This window comes from Carettochelys insculpta, chromosome 18 (assembly GCF_033958435.1).
Source record: "Carettochelys insculpta isolate YL-2023 chromosome 18, ASM3395843v1, whole genome shotgun sequence".
Taxonomy (NCBI): Eukaryota; Metazoa; Chordata; order Testudines; family Carettochelyidae; genus Carettochelys; species Carettochelys insculpta.
In genome coordinates this window covers 20,147,396-20,161,398 of record NC_134154.1, presented here as the reverse complement: position 1 = coordinate 20,161,398, position 14,003 = coordinate 20,147,396, and positions in this window count along the sequence as shown.

The following is a 14,003-nucleotide window of genomic DNA, read 5'->3' as shown; positions in this document are numbered from 1 at the left end:
TGCCCACACCCTGGAGCAAGATTAAGGAGCTCCAGCAGGGCTATGCCTGGGCCCAGGACATAGCTGTCCAGTCAGGATCAGGGCCTTTTTTACAAGGCACTCCGGCACCTCCTGGGGCCCCAGGACATCTCGCCACCACCCGGACACTGTGGCGGATGAGCTGCAACCTGAGGTGGAGGCTGAGGCTGAGACTGAGGCAGAGCTGGGACCCCACAGCCACACCACCCTGCCATGCCTGGAGCCAAAACCACCCTCCAACAGGTCCACCAATGACGGGGACCTCATCGTAGACCTTCCATTTTGGTCATTCAGCTGGGTGACCGCCAAAAGGGCATCACTGGACCTCAGTGTGGTGCCCCCCCAATAAGTACCCAATGGGACGCAAACCCTGAGTCATGAGGCCCCGCTATATCTGCCAGCAGATCACTTGCATGGCCAGCAGCCCCGGCCCAGACACAACCCCGATGGCTGCAGCTCCCAGCTTGCCGTAATGGTTGCTGGCAACACTCGGCACCCGCTCCCATGGACAGCACCAGGAGCCACATGTGCAAAGGGCTGAGGCCAGACTGCACCCAGAGCCCGCCCCACATGGGTGAGGACCCCCTCAGGGCCCGCAACCCCCCATGGCTGCCATGCTGTTGGGTGGGAGGGTGGGGGGCTGCTGCCCACAGAGGGGTGGGGGCACAGCCCTTGGGGAAATAGTGTGGGACCGACTCTTTTGTCTCTTCCTTTCCATCCATACAGGTGTGCCACCAGAGGGCAGGGAGACACTCGTCCCATCTGTCGTGCTGGACAGCCCACCAGGTGAGGAGCAGAGGGCCCAGGCACGCCCCACCCACCCCAGTAGGAGGGCCCAGAGACTCACAGAGGATGACGCCATCCACGTGGCCACCATCGACCACCAGACAGAACTGGCTGAGCAGCGCCTCTGGCTTGAGGAGGTGAACATTGCCTGGCAGCAGGTGGCCTGGGAGTAACTCATGGGTAACCTGAGGGACATAATATATGTTCTCTGGGAGCACCTGGCCTGACTTCCCCTTCCCCCACCCCCCTGCTGCTCCTCTGCTAACCCCCCTGCTGCTCCTTCTCCCCCAACCAAGCAAAACCCTGCTACAGCCCTCCCATCGCCCTACGTCCCCGTGCCCTCTGCCCACTCCCAGCCCCCACTGGGGACCCTGAACCGGGGTGGGGGGGTGTCCTGCAGTCCAACTGGGCTCATGGCCCTCCACTCCTGCACAAGACTAATGCCCCCTTTCCCCAGCCCCTCAGTGTGTATAGTTTGCCCCATTCCCCACTGTAAATAGATGCTTATTTCTGTTATTTCTTTGTATTAAAGAGTTTATTGTTCCACCATCCCTGTGTCCCACGCTTATGGTGGAGGGACGGTGAGGGGTGGCTGTGTGGACAGGTCCTGAGGGGGATGGTGAGAGGAATATGTGTGGGGGAGCCTGCATGGGTTGCCTGCGGGAGGCACTGGGGCCTGTGAGCAAAGCTCTGATAGAGGGCTCCCTGATGTGCACCCCATCCCAGTGGGCCTGGCGACTTGGGCAGTGGCCGGCTGTTCATAGGACTTGGCCACCTACCCCTGGACAAACACCTTGTCCTTCCTCCCCATGTCACCGCTCTCTTTCAAAAGAGCAGATCTATCTTTCAAAAGAGGGTCACAATATTGATCTGCTTTTTGTGTGTGGACTCGCTCTTTCGAAAGACGACCTTCTGGGGGATAGCTGCCGGAAGATCTTTTGGGAGAGCGCTGTAGTGTAGACATAACTGCAGTACTTCCATGCCCTCTCTGTGGCTGGTGCAGCTCGCCTTATACTCAGGGCTTGTCTACACTGGTTGCTTTGTTTGTCTGTTTGTTTGTTCAGGAAAACCCTTTATTCAAAAAGCAAAATGAATCAAAGCATTCACACAGCCAAGCAGGATAATTTGAGCTGAGAGGGCTTTCCCCTCCAGATAATTACTCCACCTCTGCAAATGACTTTGGCGGAGTTGAAAAGGGATGTGTGTGAACAAAACACAGCTATTATCAGCTCCTGTGAAGGCTCCTTTTGCAATGCTGTGGTTGTGAACTGTGACTGTAAAGGAGAATACTCCGGTTCTCAATGGTGTGGCTGTGTGAATGCTATTTTCCAACGTTACTTAATTACACGTTAGAACGTTGAAAGAAGTAACATGGAAAAAGCCCTGCAGTGCAGATGTAGCCTCAGTGGAGGATGAACACATTTATTAGTGGGAGTACTGAAAGACAGCACCCCTTACACACCTATGCTTATGCTTACACTGGAAGATCTCCAGGGCAGGGCTATTTCTTTGAGATTGCTTTGTACAGTACCTATCATAGCTCAGCTTTGATCCATGACTGAAGCCCCTAGGTTTACTGCAATACATAAATAATATATAAATAATGATAATTGTAATTTTATGACAATTGTCATTGGGCTTGGTAAGCTGGATAGTCATATTTTGTGGTTAGTGCCACATTAATTGTGAAAGAATAATTTCACTTGTGAGCAGCATTAAACAAACAGCCAAGTGCATTCAGAGTTCATTTCAGAAACTCTCCATGTTTCCCCACTGTGAGAACAAGGCATTTGGTGAAATTCACATTTGATAGGGGATTTTCAGAAATGTATTGGCCGAACTGTGCTCCCCTTAAAGGCACCAATAAACCTGACATTTAGAGCTGGGTAGAAATTTTTTAAGGAACTTTTTCAAGAGAAAATGCAAATTTGGCAACACAGAAATGATTTGCAAATTCATGTCGGTTTTGCCAAACTGTGTTGATTGGGAAAAAAGAAACCTTAAAAATTCAAAATATTATTCTGACATTTTCAGACTGAAATGTTTTGATTTTTTTGTTTCAAAACAATATTTTTGTTTAAAAGTTTCCTTTAATTTCCGTTTAAAACCAGTTGAAACAAAAATGAAATATTTTGATTGTCAAAACAAAACATTCTGACACCAATTTAATTTATTTCATTTCACAAAAAAACTCCCATCTTTTGAAATATGTCATTTTCAAATTCAGTTGGAAACAATGTTTTAACTGCCACTGAACCAACAAATCTGTTATTTGCACTGCTTTAGTGCCGTGGATTTCAGTGTAAAGAGAAACAGACCAACACTGAATATTTTTGAAACCCTCATCCTTAATCACACATATTTTGTTCCCTTTGTGCCATACAGTGACAGCCCCTTAGATAAGATTCCAATGTAAACTACATAAACTCTGGCAGATCTCAGCCTGATCTAAGCATCTTGACTTTATGTTCATTCGATATTAAATGTTTGTTTTCTTTGCCTAACATTCATTACTGCCAGAGAAGTCTTTGATCTTTCTTTCACAATAGTGTGGAGTCCAACTCTTGTTAGCCAGGACCAAAGCTCAACAGGTACCCAATTATTTGGATTACGTGTTTTAATTTGTTTTACAAAGGCAAGATGTCACTGTTTGTTTATCTATATTTGTATTACTCTAAATGGGTACACCTTAAGTTTATATGGAGCACACAATGACTTAATGCACTTAATCAGAATTGGCTGTCTTTCTGTGTTTTTCAGGCTATAAACTTCTTGCAGAGTACGGTGCATGCACTTTCATGAGGTAGGAAGTCAGCTCTGCTATCAGAGTTACATGATTAGGGGAGAACTGTTACATTAATATTGTTGAGTATAAGGCAATTTCTAGAATATGATTAATGGGAATCATTTTGTAGAATTATTCAAATTCTCCCGAAGGAGACCTTTCCTGGCTGCTCTAGAAGACCTAAGTAAATAGTATCAAAGACAAAAAAGCAGTCCAGGAGCACTTTAAAGACTAACCAAATAATTCATTAGGTGAGTCTGTTCTGGTATGGCTGTGATTTGAAGAGGGTCTGTCTCATGAAAGCTCATCACCTAATAAATTATTTGGTTAGCCTTTAAAGTGCTACTGGACTGCTTTTTTGTTTTTATATAATATAGACTATCACGGCTTTCTCTCTGTTACTAAGTAAATAGCCTTCCACCCAACTCTTCAACTGATACTTAGACTACCTTGGTCCTCTGCTGAAGCAATACATGTGATTGGTTCAGCCAAGTGAAATTTAGAGATAACCTGCAAAGGAGAAATAGGGCCTTCTGCTGTTTTTATCTTCTATTACCATGTACAAGTACAATCCACAAATGTAGTGAAGTGTTGAATTTAGTCTATAGACAGATAAATAGATATTCTCTTTTTTGTTTGTTGGTGTTTATATTAGAAATGAAGGTTTTGTCCAGCTTCTTTTTATGGAAGATTTTATAAAAAACTGAGGAACCAATAAAGTCAAAACATTACAAGTACTAAAAACAAATGAAAGTAGAATAACTGAAAGGGGCTTAAATCAGGCAGCTGTGTGTGCTTTTTGTTAATATTTATTTAACCAAATTCTGGCAAAAAGAAAGAAAGAAAGAAGAACAAGAAGAAATGTTCTCTTTGTTCATGATTTGATATTGCTTACTCCTTCACTTTAAGGCTTGAGAAAGCTCTCATTCCAGGTCTCTAGTCCTCCTAGCTGTCCTCTAGCAAAAAAGTAAAGTTCATATTTGAAAATCCAGGTATTTCTAAGTTTAAAAAAAGAGGAAAATACTTTTTGAGGAAAAATTATCCACGGTTCTTCTGACCTAGAGGCTTTTAAGTCCTGGATTGACGAGGTCCTGGCTGGGATAACTTAGTTGGGGTTGATCCTGCTTGAAGCAGGGGGCTGGACTAGATGACCTCCTGAGGTCCCTTCCAGCCCTATGATTCTGATTCTATGGCCTTCTTCATTTATAATAAAGTGGATGGGCAAAAGAGCATCAAGCATGATTTGTAGGGAAAGACAAACAGAACCACGCTGTTTCATAGCAGGTGAGGGCGTGGACCAGGATTTTTGTGATTATGGGTAACCAGGGCGAACACTGCCTTCTTACTCAGTTAAAGCTGTCTGAGACTGGAGACTACAACTGCTGTCAGTCAGTAGAGGCCTTCAATTCTGGGTATAATGGACCAGGTGTAGCCAGGACAGGGCCACCAAATTTCACTGCAAGTCTTTTTGTAGTTCAGACAAGAGTTTAGGGAGATGGCTGGTTCTGAACATGATATGGCCACACCTCATGTGGTGGTTAATACTCAGCTAGTACCCAGAGATAGTTAATAAAGGCTGGCATCTCATTGTTTCCCAGTCTTCAGCGCACTGATCTCCGAGTTCTACTCTGTGGACAGGACATTTTAACCACTTTGTGCAACTATTTGGGTATGTCTACGCAGCAGCCTTATTCCAAAATAAGATATGCCAGAATAGCTATTTCAGAATAATGCGTTTCAGAATAGCACTTAGCTATTTCAAAATGTAACATCTACACATAGGCCTTGCCTGCACTAGACCCCTCCTTCGAAGGGGGCTCCTAATCAACCAGATCGGAGACTAGCAATGAGGTGTTGTGTTGCATATGCAGCACCTCATTAGCATAATTCCCACCACGCAAGCTTTGATGTTGCTAACTTTGATGTGGCGGCAAGCAGTGTACCCACGAGCACTTGGAAGTACTTGCGCAACTTCGAATTCCCTTACTCCCAGAATGTTTTGGGAGTAGGGGAACTTCAAAGTGCCTGCAGCTACACTGCTTGCTGCCACTGAGAAGTTAACAAATTTGAAGTTCACGCAGCAGGAATTATGCTAATGAGGTGCTGCATATGCAGTGCAGCACCTCATTGCTGTTCTCCAATTGGGCTTATTAGCATGCCCCCTTCGAAGGAGGGGGCTAGTGTACATGTGCCCATATAGAGCCTATTTGGTTATAGGAATAAGGGGATTTCGAAGAGTGCGGTCTCCTTTTGAAAAGGATCCTGTGTAGACAAACCACGTGCAATCGAAAGTGGCACTTGTTAAGTGCCATGGCCACCATTATGCTAATGTGGTGCTGCATATTCATTACAAATCTCATTTGCATATTCCGAAGTGTCTCATTAGCATCCCCTTTTCAAAAGTGGGGGCCTAGTGTAGACATAGCCAAGCTGCATCTATAGTACATTCTCCTTTCATAAAAGGAATGCAAATATGGCTGATCAGAAATGTAAAGAAAATGCTAATTTGCATATTGCACACCTTATTTGCATAATAGCAGCCACTCGCTGTTCCAGAAGTGCTGTATTGGAAAAAAACAAGCAGTGTGGATGGGGTTGAGTCAAAAACAAACCCCACTTTTGAAAGCACCCTTCTTCCTCATGTTTTTAAGAAGAAGGGTTCTTTCAAAAATGGGATTTGTTTTTGAAGGAATCCCAGCTATACTGCTTGTTTTTAGTCTGAAAACAGCACTTCCAGAACAGCGAGTGACCGCTGCTGTGCACATGAGGCACATAATATGTAAATAAGCACCTCATTTGCATTTGCAATGGGCCACATTTGCTTCCCCAGGCTTAACCCCCACAGCCTCAAACCACCCTGCCCACCCCCAGGCTTAGCCCCCTCACAGCCCCAAACTGTTCCCCCCGCACCCAGGATTCACTTATTTACCCAGGAGCTGCACATGCTCCTGCCCTGCTGCTGTTCTTTGCTGGATGATGCCTCCTCTTCACCACGGTTGTGTGGCTACCCCCAGTCCACCAGCTTCCCCTGATGTACAGCACAGCAGGGGCAACTCCTAGAACCCTGCCATGCTGAAAGAGTAGGACCTGATTAATTAGCTTAATGGCCAGATCTCTCCTGCTGGCCATTAAACCCATTAAATTGAGTCCTGCTCTTTCAGCGCGGCAGGCAGGGAGCCAGATGAGTGAGTGGCAGCAGTAGTGGGAGCTGCACATGGCTCCTTAAAGAGCCACATGCAGCTCAGAGCCACCCAGCTAGATTCCAAAATGGCAACACCAGGAAAAGGGTTCCCTGACCATGCTACTCGTGAGTGTTTAAAAAAACATGCTGAAAGTCAGACAGGGCCATAAACTGAATACTATCTTCCTTTTCTCATCCTTGTTGGGAGGAAAATAAAACAAACAAAACTCTGGAGTTGCGGGGAGGAGAAAAAGAGGAATGATCATTTGCACTTCACAGATAATTTACTTGATATGTATTTTACATCTATAATAATTTTATTCCTTTCACTGAGTGCATTTGGCTTTTCACCCAAAAATGCAATGACAAAAATGCACTAATATCTTTATTTTTACACTTCTTGCTTTTCCTTTTCATTCTAAACCACCTCTTAAAAAAGGGAAAAAATAGAAGGCTATAGAAATAAGCCCTTTTTTACCTATGAAAATGTTATTTGAATAGAAAGAGCAGAAGAAAAGGGGAAGGGAAAAAGGGGTGCTGGAATTTAAAGTTATTCCATATTTTTATTGTATTTTACAGTAGTCTGCAAATTCTAAGCTTTCATTTAAGGCAAATGTGCATGTTTATTACAAAAACTGTAGCTTCTACCAGGTAAATACACCTACTGTCATGTTAATCTGCCCTTGTGGCAGAGTGCAAGGCCAAGCAAGGGAAGCACAGCTGCAGAGATAGTGCTCAGCCCTTCCCTCACTCATTCACCTAAGCGAGACGTGAACTTCAAAGTCTAAATGGAACCATTTAAATGCTAACATGCTTAAGCATAGCCAATCTCTTCTTTTGCTGCTTTCCCTATTAATAAAAAGACTATTAATTGAAAAAAAAGTTCAGTCAAGCCTGCATGGTTAAACAGTCAGAAAATCCTGCTATTGAAGTCGGGCAGAGTCTGCAAACTCTTAGGTTTTGTCTTTACTGGAAAAAAGTTTTTCTATCAAGATAGTATCTCAGCAAAATCGTAAAGTAGACAAGTGATGGATGACAAAGATGGACTCACCTTTTTAGTTTGTCTCTACAGCTTTTACTTCAACAGAGTTAGTCAAGATAAGGTGCAGGCAGGAGGGAAAGTGTTGACCTTTTCCTTGTCTCTAATAAGATCTTATAGTCAGAGGCAATGTCTACATTTGAGAAAACCTGGCTTTTGTCGACAAAACCTGTGAAGCATCTACACGCAATGCATTTTGTCAACAGTTTGTCGACAAAACTCAGCACTTCAGCCAACAGCCTTCTGCCTCTCCATGATGAGGAATAACCCCTTTGTCAACAGTTTCTGTCCATAAAAAAGGTGTGCGGACACTCTGGAGGGCCCTCTGTCAATGAACAGGGTTTCTGGTTCACCTGGCTGCCCTGTTTTCTGAGCTCCTGGTTAGCTGTTTTGTCAAGAGAGAGCTTGGGAAGTCTGGTCACTCTCTGTTGGTGGAGCAGATCGCTTTTTCGATCCGCTTTTATGTGTGAATGTGATCTGTTGACAGAAGTTTTGCTGGAAGACCTTTTCCAGCAGAAACTTCTGTGGACAGATCACTGCAGTGTAGATGTACCTCAGAGGGATAGCCATGTTAGTCTGCAGCTTCCCAAATAACAAGCAGTCCTGTATTACCTTAGAGACTAATAAATTTATTAGGTCATGAGCGTTTATGGCTAAAACCCACTTCCTCAGATGAAAGTGGGTTTTACCCCAAAAGCTCATGACCTAATAAATATGTTAGCCTCTGAGGGTATGTCTGTACTTATTGGGATATCGACCTGCTCAGGGTCGATCATCTGAAGTTCAATTTCACACATCTGGTAATCAATTGCTCTGGGGTTGGCAATTGATCCCCTTACCTCCTCCTTTCATGAAGAGTAAGGGAGGCTGACGCGAGAAATGCTCCTCCCTCAGTGAGGACAGACCTTACAGTCTACTGCAGCTATGTCTATTCTAGCTACACGATTTCTGTAGCTAGAATTGCATAGCTACAGTCTGCAGTCAGCTGTAAGGTCTCATGTAGACCAAGCCTCAGGTTCTACAGGACTGCTTGATATTTAAGATCTTATAGTAAGAGAGGAATCTTAAGTTCCCTAATGCCTATTTTTAAGTGAAGACATAGCTTTACTCAATTGGTTGTCTTCAGCTTTTTCATAGCATCCATCACAGTCATATCTCAGAGAAAGTCAGTGGGATTTTTGTGTATAAAACATATTAAAAGACAGAATGTGTGTGCACCGTGAGTGATATTATACATATCTCTATCTATCTATTTATAGATCTCTATATCTATAGTCAAGAAGAATTTCACAAACTATTCCTCCTCATTGGAAACATTACTTTTAATTAATTATTTTCATTTACCTTTTTCCTAAATCACTTTAACAACAGATGGCAACTTTCGAACAAGGGCACAACAGATGCAGTTGCAAAAAGCCATATTGTCACGCAAACATGCCTTCAGCCTGAGCAATATGGGTAAGTGCACAAGGAAACAGAGCACTCTGAGCAACACCACCCATTCTGCACCAGAAGAAAATCAATAGGATTTGTCCTTAGGTGCCTTTGAAAAATTTCCCCCTACAAGTGACTTGCCCAAGGTAACTTGGGAAGTTTGCAGCTGAGCCAGGAATTGAACCAAGGTTTCTTGAATCCCCATTCACAAACAAGGGTTGCTTTTCAGTGCAAGTCACTCCATTCCAGAAGTGAGCAATGTGCTCATCAGAGGCATTTTTATAGTCTCATGTGCATGTGTGTAAAACTTGGCTCTATCCAGGCTGATGCAAATATGGGCAACACCACCAGCGATTAGCTGAGTGCCCTGACCCTCCCTTGCAATCAGGTGGCAGATTTTCACAGAGTCCCCAGGAGCTTTTGGAGCGCCCCCCCACCCCAGCGCACAGCTCTTACAACCCCACAGAGGATTAATCATTTAGTTTATTCATTGTTATGCAAGTGCATTGTTTGTGCCACATACAGACTCATAGCACCAGAGTTAGAATAAATGAAACCAGCCTGTAGGGGCTGATTAGCCTATACAATTCAAGTAACTGAAGAAGCTGAGATCATCTGTTCGAGACAGCCACGCTGTCTCATGCATGGTTACTTACACAGAGAAAAGGATCTTTAACTTAGCAAGTAACAAAGCTTATTATCACACCCTGCAGTTCCTGTTCAGAATCCAGGAGGAGGATTGTAGCTAAATGCCTGCGACTTTAAGCTAGTTTGTTGGTGCTATGGAAGCAGGATACAAGAAGCCCTTTGATGATACAGCTACTTGACCAAGGGGGAAAGAAACAGCTAGCAAATTTACCAAACAAGGTTCCCTGTTCTAAGCCTGTGCATTCTTTATTTTGCCATTCACAGACCCTGCAGTGACTCCCACCCCTTCAGCACTGGCTTGATGCATTGGAATGTTTAACTAATGCTGTTAAGTGATGTGTTAAAGAGTCACTGTACCATTGTTACTTTTTGCTACAGTGAGTAGCTGTGAACAATACAACAATAATTCAGAAGCAAGAGATGGATGGAAATCAAGGGCTAGGGGAGGGGGTTGCGTCAGGGAATGCACGGAAGGACCTGACCTTTGGAAGAACTAAAGAGGGAGTCAAGTCATTATGACTGAAAACTGATGTGAATAAAAGGGGCACATAAACAGAATGGCTTTCAGCCAGGGACTGGAGGAGAAAGCTGCCTTAGAAATGATGGCTGCACCCATCACACCATTAGTTGGTAAGGCCCATGTTTTATTAGTGATATTATTTGATAATGTATTTATTTGTGTGTATTGTGTCAATGTCTAGGCGCTCCAGTCAGGGGCCAGACATGCCTGTGCAGAGTACTGTATGAACAGATCACACTTCCCTTAAAGAGCTTGTCCCAACTAAAACAAAAGAGCACAAACAAGACTGCTGTGCTCCAAGAGACAGAGACAGCCAGGCAAGCTGGGTAAGACAAGACCACTGACACCTGCTTCTGAGATCCAGCTACTGCAGCGCTCCCTGCCTCCCCCCGGGGTCTCAAGAGCGAGGGAAACGAAGAATGAGGCTGTGGGACTGGGTAGAGGTGGGGTGTGGGGAATGACTGGTAAAGAGCTGGGGCACCATTGCGAAAGTGTATTAATCTAAAATGTATCACATTAGTGTGCCAGCAAAAGCCACAGCAGAGAAACAGTTACACTAGTAAAAATGCCCCCTTGCTGGTGTAGCTTAATTGATCTGTGTAGACAGCATTTACACTACGCTGTCATAGAGTGAGTCGTTGTCACTTACTCTTCTTTGAATAGTTCAAATAGATGTAATGCAAATCTGCAAGAAACAAAGCAGGTCTTTGCCCAATAAGGCTTATGCTCCAAAATATGTTAGTTCATAAAGTGCCACAGGACTTCTTGTTGTTCTCAAAGATACAGACTAACTCAGCTCCCCTTCTGATACAAGATACCATGTTACTCCCCTTACGCATTTCTGGCCTCGGTTCCTCTGTCTCTTGTCTAACTGCTGCTTCATGTTCACTGGCATTTTCCTGACCAAACATTGTTCATCACAAAACCAGCTGCACTATGCCTAGCATCCCATGCAGGAGGCCTGCAAAGAACTACCTGTTCTGATGGTGCTAGCATCTTGCTTGCATCTGTTTAGATGCATTAAATGAAGTTAAAAGCTCATGTACTATTTCCCTAATAATCTTATTTTCACTTGTAAGCAATTCTTGGTCAGTGCAGGGGAGTTGGTCCATGCTATCATAAATGGGAAGACTGGGAAGGAAACAACTTCCTGTTTAAATGTGGTCCATGCTCTGAAAAGGTTTGAAATCTCCGGGTATAGTTCCAGATCTCTCAAAACGCTGCAAAGCCATTGCAAAGTTGCTAACATGGATATGTGCAAGTCGCAAGAAGATGCCAATGAAAGTTATTTGCTGTCACTTTCAGTCCAAGCCAGCAAGCATAAAAAAATGAAGTAGCTCTGCTGAGATGACAGACTGTACAATAATGGCCATGACCAAATCTGGGTTTTTTGTCTCCCGTGTATGCAAAAACAAAGCTACTAACATATCACGGAATGCCCAGTTTATTCAGTTGCTCACAATGCTTCTTCCTTTGGAGGTGAGGCCCAGCTACTGCATGGATGTGGAATGACTTATTCAGCTACAAAGAAAAATCTCTTCCTTTATTCTCAAACTATGGTAGCTGCTCCTGACACTGACCTACATATTGTAGGCTATTTGTCTTTCTAAGAGTGGCTGGAAAATGGGAGATCAAAATCTGTTTTGTTAAGCTTATAAGAGCTTTGTTCTGTCACACTCGTTCCTGTTTCGTTGGCTAACCAAAACTAAGGAATGTACTGGGGGCATCTAGACTAGAGAAGTTAAAAAACCTGTAAAAACATTTGCTCCAGTGGTTGAATTGTGCATTAGTAAATGTAATGATAAATGCAAATTGGCAGCTTAAATGGGCCAGATGAAAAGTCAGAATCAAACTGGAATGTCAATTACAATACTGAAAAATATAGTACAAATATGGAGTATTTTCCCTGAAGTCACTATGGAGATATACTGGAATAAGCGGGAGCAGACCAATCCTGGTCAAGCAGCCTGCGCTGAAGTCCAGCTTATGTCCCAAATCACACATCCCAAATCTTGTAGTGCGCTGGATTCCTCTCTGATCCCCGCGTTAAGTTTAGGTGCGAATGTGATTGGAAAACCTTTCAGGTTTTCGTCTTTCTCATACCTCAGATAACTAAAGGACATGTTCTGTTTTCAACTTTTGAGTGCTCCCCTGGTGACTCCAAAGGAAACCACTCACATATTTATAGTTAAGTTTGTGTGTATGTGTTTGCAGGGCTGTAGCATTAGGCACTGGAATAAACCATTCTTTCTATGCTCTAGTGACTCTGTAATGGCAACTATGTTGAGCCACCAGCTTGAGTTGATCTGCTAGAACCAGTTGCAGCATTTTTGTAGGGTCTTGGGTTTCAACAGCAATTGCAGTGTGGCAAATAAGGGTTTCTAGTGCATACAAACTATGGTACAAAGAGGAGAATATCGGGTGTTGTGGCAGTTCTCTCCCTAGCTTCTAGTCTGAATGTTTGTTTTGAGAGCAAATGACTCTTAACAAACAATGCCTTCTTTTAGCATATGCTATTGCAGGAATGAAGGTGTACATCCAGATTTAAAACATGGGAAAATACTAAGTTTACTCATCTTCCATGTGCTGTCTTCTGCATCCTTTAAATACAGGCTGTGTTCTCCCATTCTGCACCATAATCACTTGGCTCATTGACACCATCTTTTCCTCTCTGAATAATATGCATATGAGAGCAGACCTAAAAGAAAAAAAAATCCCCAGGGGATGAGAGCGATCCAGCCCCTCCACCTCCAGACTGTCTTCTCTATTTCTCGCTGACACAACAACGCTCCATAAAAATGATGGATTTAGCTCCCTGGGCCCTTCCTGATAATTTTTTAAAAAGAGGTTACACCCATGCAAGCCCTCTGCTGAGCAATTACCTTAACAGCAGGCACAGTAATGCAAGTACCACCTACACCAGTTGCTGCAGGAGGCTCTTAAATTACAAAGGCTGTGTATGATGTGACTCTTCAACAGCTAGCCTTGATCTTCAGGCTAAAACTCGTTTTCCTTCTTGCTGTCTCCCATCAATCCCTTTTCAGTCTCAGACCATTAGAGGGTTTTTTTTTTCTTAAGGTGACATGCAGCTGAGAGGCTGAAAATAGAGCAAACACACCTGACAGTCACCACTTTCCCCAGACCTTTTAGAAATAAATATATATAGATTCAACAACCTTGATTTTGTGTCTCTGTTCCTGGTTCCTCCCCTCATCCATGTAGTACCAGCTCTGATATTTATGTCAGTGCTTAGTGCATCTGATCAAAACATGGCAAAGTTGTTGGTTCAGCACCCATAGCAGAGGAGGGGAGAAATGGGCTCTATCTAGTCCTACCTCTGTAATTGCTGTCACAATGCAACAATGCTGTCCATTGGGGTAATGTCAGATTTTGGAGTGCAAGCTAATGACAGGTGCTCAGATTTCATCTGGGACAGGGCACATTTGAAGACAAACCCATTAACAAACCCGTTTAAGGCTGCTCGTTTTTTAAAAAAATGTGGTTAGGGCTCAAATCACAACTTGCCATAGAGCATGCAAAGTTCTGAGAACTGTCACAGATTCCCAAGCAATGTCTGAGTGTGTGATTGTGT